A 19,175-nucleotide genomic window follows, 5' to 3' on the forward strand; every position below is an offset into this window, starting at 1 on the left:
TCTTTCACAAAAAGCATATATCACTGTCACCATAAAAATTAAGCTTATGTTTAAAAATCTGCTAGAATTTCCCACACACTTTCTTATTCTGTCTATAGAAAATTCATAGTTTTATTTCTTAAATGAAGAAAAATTAAGTAGGGCAATCAACCAGGGAGAAAGTAACTGAGATTTTATGTAACATGGTAAAGTAAAGCCTCTGTGACAAGGTGACATTGGAACAGGGACTGAAGGAAGCTATAGAGCCACACAGGAAGAAGGGTATTGGAAGAGGCATCCAGGTGAGGGCAGAATAGAAGTTGTCAGAAGGGCAGCACGCTTTCAAATATTTATCAACAGCTACTATGTATGCTCGTTACACTTTCTCACTGCTGTGAAAGTAGCAACTAAAACACACAGTTCCTACCGCCAAGGAGTTTTAACTTGAGCCAGGGGAGAAGTGTGAGAAACAGAAAAGAATTAGAAAACAATTCAAAGTAATTTCTCTCTCATAAAAAACCAATCTATACATATTTTTTAAAAGCACCATCTATTCCATTTAATCTAGGGTATTAAAAACAGATTTTTATATTACGAGATGATACTAAACCTTGCAATATCTATTCTCCTATAATTAAAAGCCATTGGTCATTTCCATTTAAGTCTTCTCTAATCACCCATGATGAAGAGTCTATGCTTTGTTTACAATTTTGTTTTTAAAACTAAATTACGTTTCCTTTCTTAGTAATGTAAAAACAGATTCTCTATCTGTAAATTAATTCTGACAAATCCTTTAGCAGACTTGAAAACATCAAAGTGACAAAGATGTAGGAGATTTCACATTTACAAAATGTTCTTTAGACCTCTTCAGATATTGTCATATCTCAAATTTTTTTAATGTATTCGTTCAATAAATACTTTGCTGTTTTGCATTATCATGCCATGGCATATCAGTTAACCCGATACCTCTTCATTACTGTGCCAACAATTTCAATCAGGTGCCAAATTTATTTCTGCTACAACTGAAGAGCTATCCTCTCATGACACATCTGTTAGATGGAATGTTTTTGATCAAAATGTGGAATATCATGTGGAGTGGAATAGTATATTAAATGAGCATTATATCCAATCAGCCCTAGAAATGACCATATAATTGTTAGAACAAAAAGAACTTAAGAGACTTAGTAGAAAGAAGACAGTAATTGTTAGATTGGCAAACAGTTGGAAACAGATGGAATCAACAGGTTAACAAGCATTTTGTACCAAAAAAAGGGATTCAGTTTAGTATCCCTTTAAGTGCAAACCAAGACACTCAGGTGTGCTGCTCCCAACACAAAATGATTGAGAACCAATGAAGAACCAACCATGTGTTAAGCTTTCTGAATAAAATTTGCACAGTGAAATTCTCTAAAGCTTCATCTATTCATTCAACAAATATTTAAATGTATAAAGTTAGGAAAGAAAATTATAAGCAGATTAAACATTATCTCTGCCCTCACAAGGCCTACAATCTAGTAAGGATATAAGCAAGTAAAAACATTATGAGAATGCTCAGTTCGGCAGCACTTATACTAAAATTGGAATGAAACAGAGAAGATTAGCATGGGCCTTGTGCAGGGATGGCATCCAAATTCATGAAGTGTTCCACATTTTTTAAAACTTGGCTCTCAAACAAAAGTATTATACAGGTGAAGATTAAAAGTGCTATAGTATATATACATATATAATACAGTATGCAAGATGCATTTTTATGCTGTTCACAAGAAAATCACTTTAATATAAATACATAGGTTAAAGATGAAATGATGAAAATAAATTTACCATCCAGATATTAATCAGAAAGTAAAATGTAGGGATGGCTATAATAAAAAAACAGGAAATAACAAGTATTGATGAGGATGTGGAGAAACTGGAACCCTCTTACGTTGCTGGAGAGACTGTAAAATGGTGCAGCTACTTTACAAAGCAGTTTCTCATAAAGTTAAATATAGTTACCATATGACCCAGTAATTGCATCCATAAGTATATACCAAAGAGAAATGGAAACATACATATGTGAAGTCCACAAGTGCGTTATTCATAATAACCAAAAAGTGGAAACAGCCCAAATGTCCATCAATTAATAAATGCACAAATCAATGTGGTGTATCCAAATGGCCCCCCAAATATGTCCAAGTCTTAACGCCTGGAACCTATGAATATGTTACCTAATGTGGCAAAGGGGACTTTCTAGATGTAAGTTAAGGATATTGAGATGGGGAAATTATCCTGAAAGGTCAGGGGGGCCCAATGTAATCACAAAGGTCCGTGAAATTGGAAGAAGTAGGCAAAGAATTAGTCGCAGTAATTCAATGTGAGAACTCTACCTGCTTTTGTTGGCTTTGAAGATGGAGGAAGAGGGCCATAAGCCAACGAATGTGGGCAGCCTCCAGAAGATGGGAAAAACAAGGAAATGGATGATGAATTTTCCCCTAGCCTCCAGAAATGAATGCAGCCCTGCCAACACCTTGATTTTAACCAAGTGAGACCTGTATTGGACTTCTAGTCCATAGAACTATAGGATATGTTGTTTCAAGCCACTACATTTGTGGTAATTTGTTATATAAGCACTAGAAAATAAATATATCATACAATGAAATATTATTCACCTACGAAAACAAATGAGTATTGATATACGCTACTACATGAATGAACCTTGACAACATCATGCTAAGTGAAAGAAGCCAGTCACAAAGACCGCATATTGTATGACTCCACTTATAGGAAATGTCTAGAATAAGCAAATTTATAAAAACAGAACGTAGATTAGAAAAGATGCTTAAAGCTGAGAGCGGGTAGAATGAGATTAACTGCTAATAGGTATGTGATTTCTTTTGGGGAACAAAGTGTTCTAAATTTAAGTAATGGTGATAGTTCCACAATTCCGTGAATATACTACAAAGCACTTTAAATGGGTGAGTTGTATGGTTTATGAATTATATCTCAATAATGCTGTTTGTAAAACAGAAAGTAAAAAGAAATTTGGGGTGACTATATTAATATCAGACAAAGTTGACTTCAGAACAAAAACATTACCAAAGATAGAGACATTACATCATAACAAATGGAGCAAATTACCAAGAAAACATAGCCATCCTAAATGGGTTTGCACTCAACAAGCGAGTTTCAAAATACATGAAACAAAAACTGATAGACAAATGAAAGGAAAAGCAGAAAAAATCAAAATAATAATTGAAGACTTAATTCCTCTATTTGATAGGTCTGTTTGCTGAAAAGACCTGGGAGGAATGAAACCCCAGTAGCAAAAAGCACACCTAGCATCCATATCTTGGTTTCTAAATACCATTTCCAATAAAAAGAACCAGTGCTCCCTGAAGAAATGACTGATTCCAGGGCTGGGACATGGAAAGTATAAGATGAACTTAAGAGAATTTTGTGCCAGACTGTAAGGAAGTATTGAAAGAATCATGGGGACATATCAAAACAACACTGGAGTCAGCTTGAAAGGACTACCACTAGCCACATCTGGGACAACTGAGCAAAAGAAATCATTATGGTAACTAATGATAACCCACAGAATAAAATAAGAATCTATAAGTCCATACTGATATAAATAAACGTAAGAAGACTAAACAAATAGAAGAGAAGGAAAAATCCTTTCTTAGAATAGAATTCCAATAATAAATACAAAAGTAATGAGAGAATTAGAAAATCACTATTTGTCAACCATTATAGTAATCATTTTTCAGGCAAGGACCATAAATAGATGCTAAAACTAGTGGGAAAAAGCCTAAAAGTATCTCATTACAAGATACTTATTAATTATAAAGAAGGAACTAATAGCTTTATAGTAAGAAAACTGCTAGCTGCCACCTTAACCAAGTGATCAAAGTTAATACCACCAGTAATTGGACAAACTGACATCATCACTGAGATACGATTCACTGAGAAGTATACTTCTGTGGTATTGACTGCCAAAATGCAAGACCTGAATTTAATCAAGAGGAAACATCAGACAAAGACATTGAGGAATTTTGTGCAAAATAATTGGCCTATACTCATGAAAAATGTCATTGACATAAATGACAAAGGACTGAGGAAATACCGCAGAAAAAGGAGACAAAAAGCTATGACAACTAATGTAATATGTTATGCCGGATTCAATACTTTACCAGCAAAAAAAGAAAAAAAGTTTTGATATAAAGGTCATTAATGAGACAAGAAAACTTGGATAAGGACCATAGATTGAAATATTGTGTTAACATTAATTTCCAGATTTTCATAATTGTCTGTGATCATGTAAGAAAACGTCCTTGTTTTTAACAAACATGTGCTGAAGTATTTAGAGATCATAAAAGTGCTGTGGACAGGGTGCTGCAGAAGCATATTTGAGGGACATCTAACCAAATTTGAGAGGGAGAGCCTTCAGTAAGAACTGATAACTAACGGCATTTTAATTTCCTGCTTCGATTATAACAAATTACCACAAACTTGGTGGCTCAAAACAACCCAAATTTATTATCTTAAGTATTGGAGATCAGAAGTCCAAAATAGGACTAAAATCAAGATGTCAAGATTGTGTTCCTTCCGGAGGCTTTACAGGAGAATCCATTTCCTCGCATTTCCAATTCCCGGTGATTGCCCACTCTCCTTGGCACTTTGCTCCAGACTTCCATTTTCAAAGCCCGCAATGGCTGGTTGAATCTTAAAGCTGTACCACTCGGACACTAACATATCTTTTGCCTCCCTCTTCCACTTTTAAGGATGCTTGTGATCACGCTGGTCTCTCCCCCCACCCCAACACCCGATAATCCAAGATAATCCCTATATTTAAAGACCAGATGATTAGCAGCCTTAATTCCATCTAGAATCTCAATTTTCCTTCGCCAGGAAACAACCTACTCACAGATTCCAGGGATTAGGATGTGGACATCTTTGATTGGCTATTATTCTGCCTACCACAAAAGAGCTTAGTTTTCCTTCTATATCAGGTATGAAACTGTTATTTATTGCAGAAAACCAATTCATGCTGGCATAGCAATTAAGGAAATTGTTTGGTTTATGTACCTGAAAAGTGCAGAAGAAAAACTGGATTTATCATAGGCTTGATATCTTCAAAGGACTAGTTTCTGTCAATCTCTCGGCTTGGCTTTTTTCAGCATTGATGTCATCCACCCTTATGATTTGATGATGATTATCAAAAGACGTCAGAGATAAAAATTTCTCCCTTCATATCAGCAACAGAGAGGATAGAAAAAAGAGAAAAAGGAATAGGAGGGATGGATTGAAGGCAATAACCGACAAACGTCCACTCTATCCTCGCATCCCCATTTAGTATCCAGAATTATAATCTTTTATTAATAGAGCTGTGAATAACCTAGACTATTCTAGAAGTGCTAAATTTTACCTAATAGCATCAAGTAAAGCAATGTGAAGTAAAGGAAATCGGTGGACACTAGGCTCATATTGCATGAGTTACTGAATCTTGAGGTAAAACGAACCAGGCATTGTTGTCTGCTCTGCACCAACATCCACTCAGTCTTCTATAGTCATTAGAAAACATGAAGTCTGGTTGGTTCTCAAATGCAGGAGAGAGAGAGATGGATAGTTTTGCTCAACATTATCAGATTTCTGCCTTATCTTTCATAGCAAATGTTTTTGCCTGCAGTAAATTTTCAATTTTAAATCTTTAATTTCTTTTTTACTTTCATATTAATGAAAAAGACTCATGAGCTACCTAGCTAGTTTTTTCTGCCCCACTTTATTTGCTTAAAATAAGAGACTTATAAGTAAAAGGCCTTCAGTGCCTCACATTTTTTGTTGAGCACCATTACACCCTACACCACTTTCCTTTTACAAAACCAAACTCCTCTCACAAGAGACTCAGTTTGAAAACAATCCAATTAACTAGCTTATAATAGGATCACAATTTTTCATGGCTGAAAAGTCAAGTTACATATAGAAGAACAAAATGGTCATTTAGATTCTTTATTACTTATATATGTATAAAGTTCATATATACGTATAAAAATTTCAGAGGGAAGTTTCTTTTTTTCTTCAAAGAGTAGCATGTTGCATTAGTTGTTTTCTTTGTTCTTCCTTTTAGCTTATAAAATCAACATTCAGTAAAATGACTTTTGTGTATATACAGTTTTATGAATTTTAATGTAGGCACATACTTGTAACTACCACCACTCTGAATATACAGAATAGTTCCAACACCCTCAAAACTCCCTGGCATCATTCCTTTGCAATTACATACTCCTCCCAACTTCTGGCAACCACTGGATCTACTCTCTATCACTATAGTTTTGTCATTTGGAAAATGTCACATAAATAGAATCACATAATATGCAACTGTATTAGATTCTGATTGGTATAACAACAGCAGACACTATAAAAATTACCACAAACTTCGGGGCTTAAAACAATGCAAATTTATTATCTTACATTTTGGGAAGTTAAAAGTCCAAATTCAGTCTCGGTGGGTTAAAATCAAGATGTTAGCAGAGCTGCGTTCCTTTTGGAGACACTAATGGAGAATCCATTCCTTTGCCTTTTCCAGTTTCTACAGGCTGTCCTCATTTCTTGGCCTGTGCCCAATATCAGATTGCTTTTTCTCCTTCTGCTTTTTCATCCTTACATCACCTTTTCCGCCTTCTGACCCTCCTGCTTCCCTCTTGTAAGGACCCCATGATTCCACTGGACCTAACAGGATAATTCAAGATCCTTTCCCCATCTCAAGATCCTTAACTTAATTACATCTACAAAGTTCTTTTTGCCACGTAAGGTAAAATGCATTAACAGGTTAACAGGAATTAGGACATAGACATCCTTGAGGGGGGCCATTATGCCAAGTACTACTTCAAGCTTTTGAGACGGCTTCTTTCAGCAAAATGCCTTTGAGATTCATCCAAGTTCTTGCGTATCTCAACAGTTCCTCCTTTTATCGATAAGCAATATTCTATTGTCCAGATTAATACAGTTTATTTATCCATTCACCAGTTAAAGGGTATTTGAGTTGTTTCACTTTAGAGAAATTATGATTAAAACCAACATAAACATTCCTACATAGATTTTTGTGTGTATCCATTTTTTATTTCTCTAGTGTACATACCAAGGAATGGGACTCCTGCATCATACGTGTAACTTTATAAGAAAGTGCCAAGAGTTTTCTAGAGTATTTTCTAGAGTGGCTGTAGTATTTTTGATCCTTATTAGTAATGTATGAGAATTCCAGTTGTTCCACATTTTCCTCTACACCTGATACTGTTAGTATTGTTTATTTCAGCCACTCTACTAGGTTGTAGAGGTATCTCGTAGCTTTAACTTGCATTTCTCTAATGGCTAATGATGTTGGACATCTTTTCATGCATTCATTGCCATTTTTGGAGAAGTGACTATTCAAATATTTTGCCCATTTTTTTAAATTGAGTTGGGTTCTAACCGTTAAGTTTTGAGAGTTGTTTACACATTTTACATATAAGTCTTTTGTCTCCATTTATAAATGTTCTTTCCCAGCATATCTTTTCACTGGCTAGGACTTCCAGTACAATCTTGAACAGGGGCAAGGAGAGGACATCTATATTAGTAGAATATTGCTGCATAACAAATTACTAGAAACCTTACTGCTTAAAATAAGACATATTTCTCCTGCTAAGTTTCTTTGGGTCGGAGTCTAGCATGGTTTAGCAAGTTTTCTGTTCAGGGTCTCACAAGTCTGAAATCAGGGTGTCAGCTGTGCTCTCCTCTGTAGATTTGGGAGCCCTCTTCCAAGTTCATTCAGGTTTTACCACAACCTGAATTTTACAACCACAAAATTTAGTTCCTTGCAGTTGTAGGATTGGGGTCCCCATTTCTTGCTAGCTGATGGCCAAAGCTGCTCTCAGAAATTAGAGGCCACCCTCAGGTCCTGGTCATGTGGCTTTCTCATAGCATGGCAGCTTACTTCATCAAAGCCAACAGGAGGATCCCTCTCCAGTCTTCTAAGACAGAGTCTTATATAACCTACTATCATCTTGAAAGTTACGATACTAATAACCTTTATCACTCAACAATAACCTAATCAAGAGAGTGACTACCCCAACATGTTTGCAAGTCCTGCCCACACTCAATGGACTATGGGGTGGCAATGTTGGGGCCATCTCTAAATTCTGCCTGCCACAAAATCCTTGTCTTGTTCTCAATCTTAGAGGGAAAGCATTCAGCTTTTCAACAATATGTATGAGGTTTGCTGTACATTTTGTTGAAATTATTTTTTTCTGCTTTATCTCCCCAAACCCCCCCGTACACAGCTGTATATCTTAGTTGCATGTCCTTCTAGTTGTGGGATGTGGGATGCCGCCTCAACGTGGCCTGACGAGCGGTGCCACGTCTGCGCCCAGGATCCGAACCCTGGGGCGCCACAGAGGAGTGCGTGAACTTAACCACTCGGCCACGGAGCTGGCCCCTGAAATTTCTTTTATGAAGTTGAGGATATTGTTTAAATTGCATTCTATTCACCTTGTTGGTGAGGGAGGGATTCCTGCCCTAGGGCTATGGGATGTTCAAACACAGGACATCCAACACTGAACAGGTGAGATCAATAGCAGTGGTTTATTAACCACTTATATTCACTGCATGGGGAATATACAATGCAGGGCCACTGGGTGTTGCACCTGGGAACAGTGTAATCAAACAAGGGCTGTGGGAGGCAGCGTTTTAGTAACAAGAGGGTCTGGTGACAGGGGAATGGTCTCCATGTGAAGATATGATTGGCTTGTTTGAATAATTACAAGAGTTGGCAAGAAACTGAAACCCACTACTCAAGGATAAGCAGGATCTGTGCCCAATCCCCTTGATAAGGAGGGTTGTCTGGCTAGGGGACCTTGTCCTCAGGAATAGAAGAGAGAATGAAACTTGTCCTTAGGCCATTCAAGGCCCTCCAGTCTCACCAGATGACAAAGCAGCACATAATGTTGGACCTTAATTTTAGGTCTTACACAACAGAAGCTTTCTTATATTCCTAGTTGCTGAGAGTTCTTATTATGAATGCAAGTTGAATTTTGTCAATTGCTTTTTCTATATCATTTGAGATGATCATGTAGCTTTTCTTATTTTGACTGTTAAAATATGATTAAGTTTATTGATTGATGTCCTAATATTTTAAAGCCTTGAAATTCTAGGATAAGCCTCATTTTGTCCTGGTGTATTATTCATTTTATGTGTTGTTGGATTGTATTTGCTAATGTTTATTGAGGATTTTACATCTGAGCTCATGAGGAATATTGGTCTGTAGTTTTCTTCCTTCATCATGTCTTTGTCTGGCTTTGGAATCAGGGTAATGCCAGCCTCAAAACAAAAAATTAGATGTATTCTATTTTCTGAAAGACATTTCAAAGAATTAGCATTATTTCTTCTTGAAATGTGTGGTAGAATTCACTAGTGAAATCGTTTGGGACTGGGTATTTCTGTTTTTGAAGGTTATTGTTGAAGGCAACAAATTTAATTTCTCTAATACATATAGCAGTATTTAGATCATCTATTTCACCTTGGGTAAACTTTGGTAGTTTATGGTTTTTAAGGAATGAGTCCATTTAGTCTAAGTTGGAAAATTTATGTTCATAGAGCTATTTGTACTATTCCCTTATTATCATGCTTTATGTCTGTAGGGATATCCTCTCTCTCCTCATAGTGATAATTTATGTCTTGCCAGAGCTTTGCCAATGCCAATGATCGTCTCAAAGATTCATATTTTGTTTCATCGATTAGTCTCTATTGTTTATTTTAAATTTCATTTACTTCTGTTGCTTTAATTTATTTTACTTTTTCTTTTCTAGTTTCTTATGGTGGAAGCTTCGAGTGCTGAGCTGAAACCTTTCTCCTTTTTAATATAAACATTTAATCCTATAAATTTCCCACTAAGCACTGTAGTAGCTGCATCACACAAAATTTTCCTATCGTGTACTTTAATTTCCATTCAGTCAAAAATATATTCTAAATTCCCTTGAGACTTCCTGTTTGACCCGTGGAGTATTAGGAAATGTATTATTTAATTTTCTAGTGCTTTAAGATTTTCCTGTTTTCTTTCTGTTAACGATTTCTAGTCTAATTCCACTATGATTAGAGCACACACTTTGTATGATTTAAATTCTTATAAATTTGTCTTATGATCCATAGTTTGCTCTATCTTGATTAATGTCCCATGTATACTTCAAAAGCACGGTATTCTGCTGATGATATCAATCATACATATCAGTTAGATCCAGTTCGTTGACGATACTTTTCAGTTGTTCTCTATCTTTGTAATTTTCTGCCTACTAGCTTTATTGATTACTAATAGAGAAGTATTGAAATCTCCAAATGGATTTGTGTATGTGTCTGTCCCTCCTTTCATTTCTGTCAGTTTTTGCTTCATATGTTTTAATATTCCATTGTTCAGTGCACACATATTGAGGGTGTTAGGTCTTCTTGGTGATTTGAACTTTATCATCATCCCTGTAAATTATTTTTGCTCTAAAGTCTCTTCAGAGCACTCTAATTAGTCACTTGAGCTTTCTCTCGTTATTGTTTGCAGGCTGTATGTTTTTCCATCTTACTTTTAATTAACCTCTATGACTATATTTAAAGCGAATTTCTTGTGGGTAGCATATCCTTAGATCATGTGTTTTCTACATTCTGAGATTCTTTTATTTGTTGGTTTAGGAATCTACATATTAAGTAATTATTGATACGTTTGGATCTAGGTCTACCAGTACTTTTTAAACAGCTTTATGTGTAATGTACATGTAATTTATATACCATAAAATTGGCTTTTTTTCTTTCATGTGCACAACATAGTGTTGATATTTACTTACACTACAAAATGATCACTCTGATGAGACTAGTTACCATCTGTCATCATACAAAGTTATTACAATATTGTTACCATTATTTGTTGTTGATGGTTCTCTGTTTTTGTTTCCCTTTTCCGTTTTCTGCCATCTTCTGTGTTGTTTGAACATATTTTGGTATGCCTTCTTAATGTATCTACTTTGTTTTTGACCATACAGTGGTTGCTTAACTTCTCGTAGTTTCCTTCCAATCAATAAATATATATATATATTTTTGAGGAAGATTAGCCCTGAGCTAACATCCATGCCCATCTTCCTCTATTTTGTGTGGGACGCCTGCCACAGCATGGTGTGACAAGCAGTGTGTTGGTCCATGCCTGGGATCCGAACCGGTGAACCCCAGGCCGCCAAAGCAGAACATGCGAACTTAACCGCTATGCCACCAGGCTGGTCCCCTTCCAATCAATATTTTGCCACTTCCAGTGAAGAGAGAAACCTTACATCATATAGTTTTCTTTATCCTTTTCCCCTTTATGTTATTACATATTTTATCTACAAACATTAAAAATTTCATCAGAAAACGTTATAATTTTTTCTTTCAACCATCGAATATATTTTAAAGAACATGATAAGAGAATAATTGTCTATAATTACTCAGATACTGACCATTTCTGTTGCTCTTTCTTCAGTCTTGTATTATTTCCCCCTGTCTAATGAAATTTCTTTAACAATTTTTCTTGGAGCAGATCTGCTGGCAACAAGATCTTTTTTTTCCTTCATCTGAGAATGTCTTTATTTCACCTTCATTCCTGAAGGATATTTTTTGCTGGATATAGAATTCTGTCTTGACAGTTCTTTCCTTTAATTACCTTAAAACTGTTGTGCCTGGGGCTGGCCTGGTGGCCCAGGGTTTGCCAGTTCAGATCCCGGGTACAGACCTACGCACCACTTGTCATGCCATGCTGTGGCAGGTGTCCCACATACAAAGTAAGGAAGGTGGGCACAGATGTGAGCTCAGGGCCAGTCTTCCTCAGCAAAAAGAGGAGGATTGGCAGTGGATGTTAGCTCGGGGCTAATCTTCCTCAAAAAAAAAGAAAAGTTGTGCCTCCATAGTTTTTGATGAGAAATCAGCAGTCACTCAAATTGTTGTTATGCTGTAGGTAATGTGTCATTTATCTCTGTTTGCCTTCAAATATATACATATTTTTTATATTTAGTTTTAAACAGTTTGATTATGATGTGTTTGGAAGAAGATTTCTTTGGGCTTATCCTGTTTGTGTGTTTGAGCTTCTGTAGGATTGTGTCACCAAATTTTGGAATTTTTTTAGATATTATTAGTTCAAATCTTTTTTTGTACGTCACACTCTTTCTAATGACATGTATACATTAGTCTCTTTGATATTGTCTCACGGTTCCCAGAGGCTTGGTTCAATTTATGATAATACTTATGTTTTTCTTTTCTCTCTGTTGTTCAAATTGGATCATTTCTATCGATCTATCTTAAAGTTCAGTGATTATTTCTCTGTCATCTGTATTCTGATTTTGAGCCTATCCAGTAACTTAAAAAATTTCTGCTACATTTTTGAGTTCTAAAATTTCACTTTGGTTCCTTCATATCTTCTGTTTCCTTGCTGAAACTTTCTATCTTTCCATTTGTTTTAAAAGCATTCACCGTTACCACTTGGAATATTTTTATAATAGCTGATTTTAAATCTCTGTCAGATAATTCCAACATCCATGTCATGTTACCATTAGTGTTTATTGATTTTCTTTTCCCAAATGAGTTGAAATTTTTCTCATTCTTCCTATGTCACATTGGATTGTATCCTGGACACTTCTAATATTATAATATGAGACTCTGAGTGTTGAATCGATCCTATGGTGAATATTTATATTTTGGCAGGTACTCTACCTGGCTGGGTTCAGTCCACAAGTTCCAATCAGCCTTTGTTATACAATTTGGATCTGCCCACATGTGCTCTACCAAGCACTCAGTCTGGGCCCTGGGTATGACATAGATAAGATCTCAAAGTCTGTGTATGCTATTTAGGGTCAAATCCAGGACTGTGCAGCATGGGATGAATACAAGTCTATAAACATGTTTAAGACGTTGCCTTCCCAAATTCTTCTTTCTTCATTCACTCTCCAGTACTTTCAGGTTCCATGAGTCCCTTTGGGTCTTCCCACCAAAAATCTGGGGCTTTCAGTTATCCTACTCTGCTATGTGTTGAGTACACTTGCATCAGGACCAAGCAATCAGAAGCCAATGAGAGAAAAAAACAAAAGAGAGAGAGAAGCAACAGAGGCCTCCCCACCCCTTGAGGCACCATCTCCTTATATCAGAGAGGAATAATTCTCATCCTTCAAAGTTTTGACTCCTGCAGGCTCCTGTTGCCACTGTTGCTATTGCTGTAGTGGGGTCATAGTCATAGAATTGCTTGGAGGCTGAGCACAGAGGACAGAGACAAAAAAACATGGAGATCTTCCCAACTCTGTCTGAGTGTAAGGAATTCCCTTTTCTTCTCCCTCAAACCAGAAGCAGAGGACTTCTTCTAGAGCTCTCTCTGACTCTATCGATGCCCATTTTGAGTTGAGCCTCATGGACTTCAGATGGGAAGGATACTAGATGGAGGAAAAATGGCAATCTTACCACACCTTCCTAGTCTTCTTCCTCAATCCATCTGGTACTATTTACTTTCAAAAAAATTGTGATATACATATTACATCATCTGCATTAATCTGCTAGGGCTGCCATAACAAAAGACCACAGACTGCATGGCTTAAACATCAGAAATTTATTTTCTCACTGTTTTGGAGGCTGGAAGTCTAAGATCAAGATGATAGCAGGTTTGGCTTCTCCCAAGGCCTTTTTCTTGTCTTGTAGACTTCTTGCTGTGGCCTCACATGGCCTTTTCTCTGGACATATACATCCCTCGTGTCTCTCCTTATAAAAAACACCAGTCCTGTTGGGTTAGGGCCCCACTCTCATGACCTCAACTTTAATTCCTTTTTTAAAGGCCCTATCACCAAATACAGTCGTATTGTAGGGTACTGTTACAATTACAATTACAACCTCAACGTAAGAATTTGGCAGGGAGGACATAATTCAGCCTATAATACCATCATAAACAATTGTAAATATACAGTTCCACAGTATGAAGCACATTCACGTTATTGTAAAATCATCATCACCATCCATTTCCAGAACACTTTTCATCTTGCGAAACTGATGTTCTGAACCCATTAAATAATAACTCCCTATTCTCCTCTCCCCTCAGCTCCTGGCAACCACCATTCTATTTTCTGTCTCTATGAATTTGATTACTCTACATAATTCAGATAAGTGGAATCATACAGTTTTTGTCCTTTTTGTGACTGGCTAATTTCATTTAGTATAATGTCCTCAAGCTTCATCCACGTTTTAACATAGCATGTGTCAGAATTTCCTTCCATTTTAACGCTCAGTAGTATTCCATTGCATGTATGTGCCACATATTTGTTTATCCATTCATCCATAGATGAATTTTGGGTTGTTTTCACGTTTTGGCTATGATGAATATATTGACTTTTAAGAGTCTTCAAATAACTTATTCAAGCTTGCTGTCCAGGTTATAATTGCTTTTGGTGGGAAAGACAGAGTGAGGTGTACTTACTCTATATTATCCGGAATAACAACTCACTAATTTCATTTTAATATACTAGCAGGACACTCATTATAAACATTACAGAAATTGTCTGATGGTATTTGATTTGAAAGGCAGCATTGATCTAAATATGTCTCCCACTTCTACTATTATCTAGAGGTACTTGCTTAAATTAAAACATCTCCATCTCTAGACATTTCTGTTTGAAGAAGCAAACAGTCTTGGAAAGGAGTAATACAAAAATTTTAATAAAATATTAGTCACTGATATCTTAGTATGACTTAATTTACGGGTTCTTTCTTCTTTATACTTAGTTGAAAAGTGAGGCATTGAGCAACTTACGAATAAATAACAACTCAATAGGCGAAAGCATAATGTTTCCACTCCCTCTACTTAATGCCTGCCATTATCCTCAAATAACATGAATTACCTGTCTATTTTATTTGAGATAATTATGTATGACAATAAAAAGTCTTTATGAAAAAGATATTTCTATCAACAGAACTACCTTAATTTCAATCACCATGCTAGGAAACTCAGAGCAATTTTTAGATCTCTTTTGGTCTTATTTAATAGGCATAAAAATAATGGTAAGACAGAAATTTTCCATAGATGTGACCTGATGATCCTGAATTGGAGCTAACATTCACTGGAATGGAGAATTGGCCATCCCAGTAAATCTAGTGTAGTTACTAGTGAATAGTCAATCCAATTATCTTAGACCTAAAAAGTTTAAATTAAGCCTCTCCTAATATGGAGATGGTTTCAATTGCTAACAGGATAATTGCACCTGGTTTCAAAGTACAGGCTGCAGTTTTCTTTTTTAGGAACTCATTTTTGAAAATAGAGCAATTCCCTCATGGAAGGATGATTAATAAAACAACTGAGTTTTCTCTCATCCTTGAATGTACTGCTGTATCTCATACTGACATAACTAATAATAAACAGACCTGTCCTTTTTGTTTACTTTCATGTGTTCCCACATTGTCTTACTTTATTATGATTACATTAGCAATTAGTAAAGGAGGAATGAGCACAGCATCTATTTATTACCATCAGCCTATTAATTTACATTGGAAATCCCCTCTACGCCTTGCCATGCTGCGCCATTCTGTGTTGAGCCTTCTGAGGTTTCAGAGAGAGCTCTCATTATCAAATTAATTCTGAAAGAAGTAAGCGTTCGCCCTTCCCATTTTTTCAGGAGAGACCTACTAACAGATGTTCTTTTATGTTATACACATACCTCCGTTACCCACTTTTACTCACCCACTACTAAGCTGCACGACTTACCTGCTTTGTATGATGCAAATGAAGTGAGAATTTGGAAAAAATGGTGTCATGGACTTCTTTGTACTTACTTTCCTAACCTTTGAAATTTTAATAGAAAGTAACCTTTTCTTTATGTTATGTTTAATTAAATCTCTCCCACTCTTCAAAGAAAACCACATTTTTATCCATGAGGTAAACTTGAGATTGCAATTGAACATTCCTTCTCAGTCAATAGCTCTATAATATTCTCAATCAGCAAATATAATGCCTAATAAAGCTGCGTTTACTGGGTGAATGTTTATTAATTGTGTGTTTACAGTGAAAACGACTGTGTCTCAAAATATATCAGTCTATAAACAATTTATTTTCAGGTTAAAAGTTTACATTTACTTAGATTTTATTTGAATATAAGCTACAGTACAATTATAAAGTTCTCTCTCAGTTTTTATCTAAAATAGTTTCACAGCTGTAAGTTCTTAAAAAAGATGCAAAATTCATTTTTCAATAGTATCAGTAATTTGGACAAAATACTTTAACATAGAAAACAAAAGTTATTTGCTACTCTGGTTGAAAACAGTCCAACTAATCTTTAAGGAATCACAATCTGCTATTTATTTCAGATGTGTATCATTGCAAAACTTTCACAACATATCTGCTTCTGCTCAGAAATTTGATGATCTACCATTTTATTGTGTTAAAAATGTTAGAATATTTTTTACTGCAATAAATACAATTCTCTAATAGTATTACTTCTAAAGAACAAAGCAGGTGTTTTGAATATTCTTATGATTCTGGGCTAACAATACAAACTGAACTACCAGACCCCATTGGTGGTAACTAATCTTGGCCATCCTCAGTAATTATTTTATTCTACTTGCCAAAGTCTATGCTTTACATCCTAACTTTTAAGGATAAGTAAGAATATTTTGGTATCTTTTATGGTCTTGCTTTGCAATGGAGACAAACCTAAAAGATCAAATAGGTTATATAAAGTGATTCACTCATTCAACAAATATTTAATGAACTCTTACTACTCCCAAAGCATTGTCCTGGGTAATGAAAATATATCTATGAGCAAAACAGACAAATATTCCTGTCTATATGGAGGTGCCATTCTAGCATGGGAGTTGAAGAAATATATCACAAATATAATAAACAAGCAAATTATGTAGGGTATAAGATGCTGAGTACTATAGATAAAAGGAAAAGTTAACAAGAGCGAGAAGTTCGTGGCGGGGTGGGAGCACATGTTTCAAGATTAAATAGACAGTCAGGGTTAGTCATTGAGGACAGGGCCGAAGGTGGTGAGGGGGTTAGCCATGTAGCTTCTGGGGAGGAGCATTCCAGGCAGAGGGGTAGTGGAGGAAGATCCTAAGGAATGCTTGAGGAAGGGAAAAGGAGTCATACAATTTAACGGGAAAAAGCAAGAAAGAGAAGAGCAAGTCCTGGAGGGTGTTCAAGTGCTGGAGAGGGGGCTTGATTGTTGTGCATAAAGATTCCCCTAATTTCATGAGCTTTAGGTCCATGTGATTTTCAAAACCTTAGCTTTTAAAAAATTCTCCATCAATCTTTTATAAATATTATAATTAAATATTTAGATTACTCTGAATTATTTTTAACAAAATAGAATTGGGTAAGATTGCATCATGAAAAAGCAATGAATTACATATGTTCTGTCCCTATTTGGGGGGGAAAAAAGACATCTATCTGCAGCAATCCTCCCATTTTGACTATTATTCAGGTAGACTGATGCCCTGGCTAAGAAGGCTCCAGAGAGTGAATCAGTGTCTTAGAGTTTTATAATTGAGAAAATGTTACCAAAAGATGGATCAGAAAGCCAAGCCCCAGCACTGACATTACAAATCATCACAGAAAGAAAGAACGCATCAGGCATTTTCCTATGATTTCTACTGAAAAGAAAGGAGGGAAACCAGGAAAGAGGGAGGATGAGAGAAGAGGTGTGACAGGAAGCCTATATGATGGTTGAACAAGCCAGATGCAAAACAAAACATGGTCTAAAATTTGGACACGTCATGTGCACCATTTCAATGTGGAAAACATCTATTGGGAAAATATTATGAAATAAGCAACTGGAAAAACGCATTTGCTTCTCCCATAGTTTGACTAAATGGTCACAGTATACTAGAAATTATATGGACATTAAAGATGAAATGCCTCTGGCAGTTTTGAGGTGATAGAGGGCATTTTAATTGGTGATACATTTAAAAAGTACAACACATTGAACCTAGATGATTCAAACTAAAACCTTCTATTTTCCAATGCAGAAATGACACAATCGGCTATTCGTTTCCTACCATAAACATCAATATACTTTATAAAGAGCTAAGCTTACCCAGTTTAGTATCATTTGGGAGTTAAATAATTGTTAATTCTCTTTCATCAGGTCTAGGAAGAAGTCTACTTACTTGATATTAAAAATTTCATAACTCTCCAGATCTTAACAAACGGTTCTATTATTTGAAAAGCATCAACAGACTCGAATATAATTGAAACTGAAGTTTGAAGCCAAACAGTTGAAACCTTTATACTAATTAAATTCCTTCATTACTAATTAGAAACATACATCAAATTAAAATCAACTATTTTTGTTGAGTGTAATAAAACCACAAAACCTGTCTGATTATCCATAACAGCTCAAGTTCTCTATCATATAAATAAGGTATTTTTATTTTACCTATAAAATCTGTTTACCTGTACTTATTTTTAAACCTGTCAAAGAAGAAAATGTTTATATATTAACTAAGCTTGAACTCTGCTTTGGCCTCCTGCATAAAGTTTAATTCTCATGCTGGTAACTCCACAACACGAGAAGTTCACAAAATCCATTACTCTAACCACGCATTATTACATTTTTTTTTTAATTGCAATAAATATTACCCTTTAAGGACACTGGTAATTACAGGGTTGAACAGGAAGGGTTGCTAGGAAAATGATTCTCACCTCTAATTACAGCAATGGGAAGTGTGTGCATAAATTAATACAGTTGTTTTACAGACTATTCTCAGCTTGATAACTGAGATAACTCTCTTCCTTTTAGTGTCTACAATAAAGGAGTGATCGCCTTTTACAGCAAACTCTGTGGCCTAGAAAATCTCATCTTTAGGAATAGATGGTGTCAAATCTAGAAAAACAATAGTCAACAGAGGTGGCATCCCTGAGTTGACAGTTGTCTAGAGTCGGCACTTCCGTAATTTTGCTACATTCTTAGTCTCGGCCAAGTGAAACCTCCATTTTCCTCTTCAGAAATTCAATGTAAATCATAGGTAAAATCCTCTAACCAAAAAAAGTATTCCAAAAAGTGACAACAATTACCTTTCCAGAATAGAAATGAAGAAATTTTTGCAAAAACAGAAAACATCACTTACCTTATTTATCATACAACCATGGCATTTACAGTACATTCTATTCTGTGATACTGATTTACCTTTGCAAATTTCACTATAAATCATAT

General features: G+C 35.7%; 1 protein-coding gene and 1 non-coding gene across 2 annotated transcripts in view; one reads left to right on the forward strand and one right to left on the reverse strand.

The window, feature by feature from the left end:
• Positions 1-19,175, reverse strand: part of LOC138918166 (uncharacterized) — a 130,703-nt gene that overhangs the window by 39,514 nt on the left and 72,014 nt on the right. The gene's annotated exons all lie outside the window — the stretch shown is intronic.
• Positions 1,527-1,633, forward strand: LOC111768509 (U6 spliceosomal RNA). The gene has a single exon (XR_002800909.1). It is a non-coding gene; the product is annotated as a U6 spliceosomal RNA (small nuclear RNA).

The sequence above is a fragment of the Equus caballus genome, chromosome 16 (assembly GCF_041296265.1).
Source record: "Equus caballus isolate H_3958 breed thoroughbred chromosome 16, TB-T2T, whole genome shotgun sequence".
Taxonomy (NCBI): domain Eukaryota; kingdom Metazoa; phylum Chordata; class Mammalia; order Perissodactyla; family Equidae; genus Equus; species Equus caballus.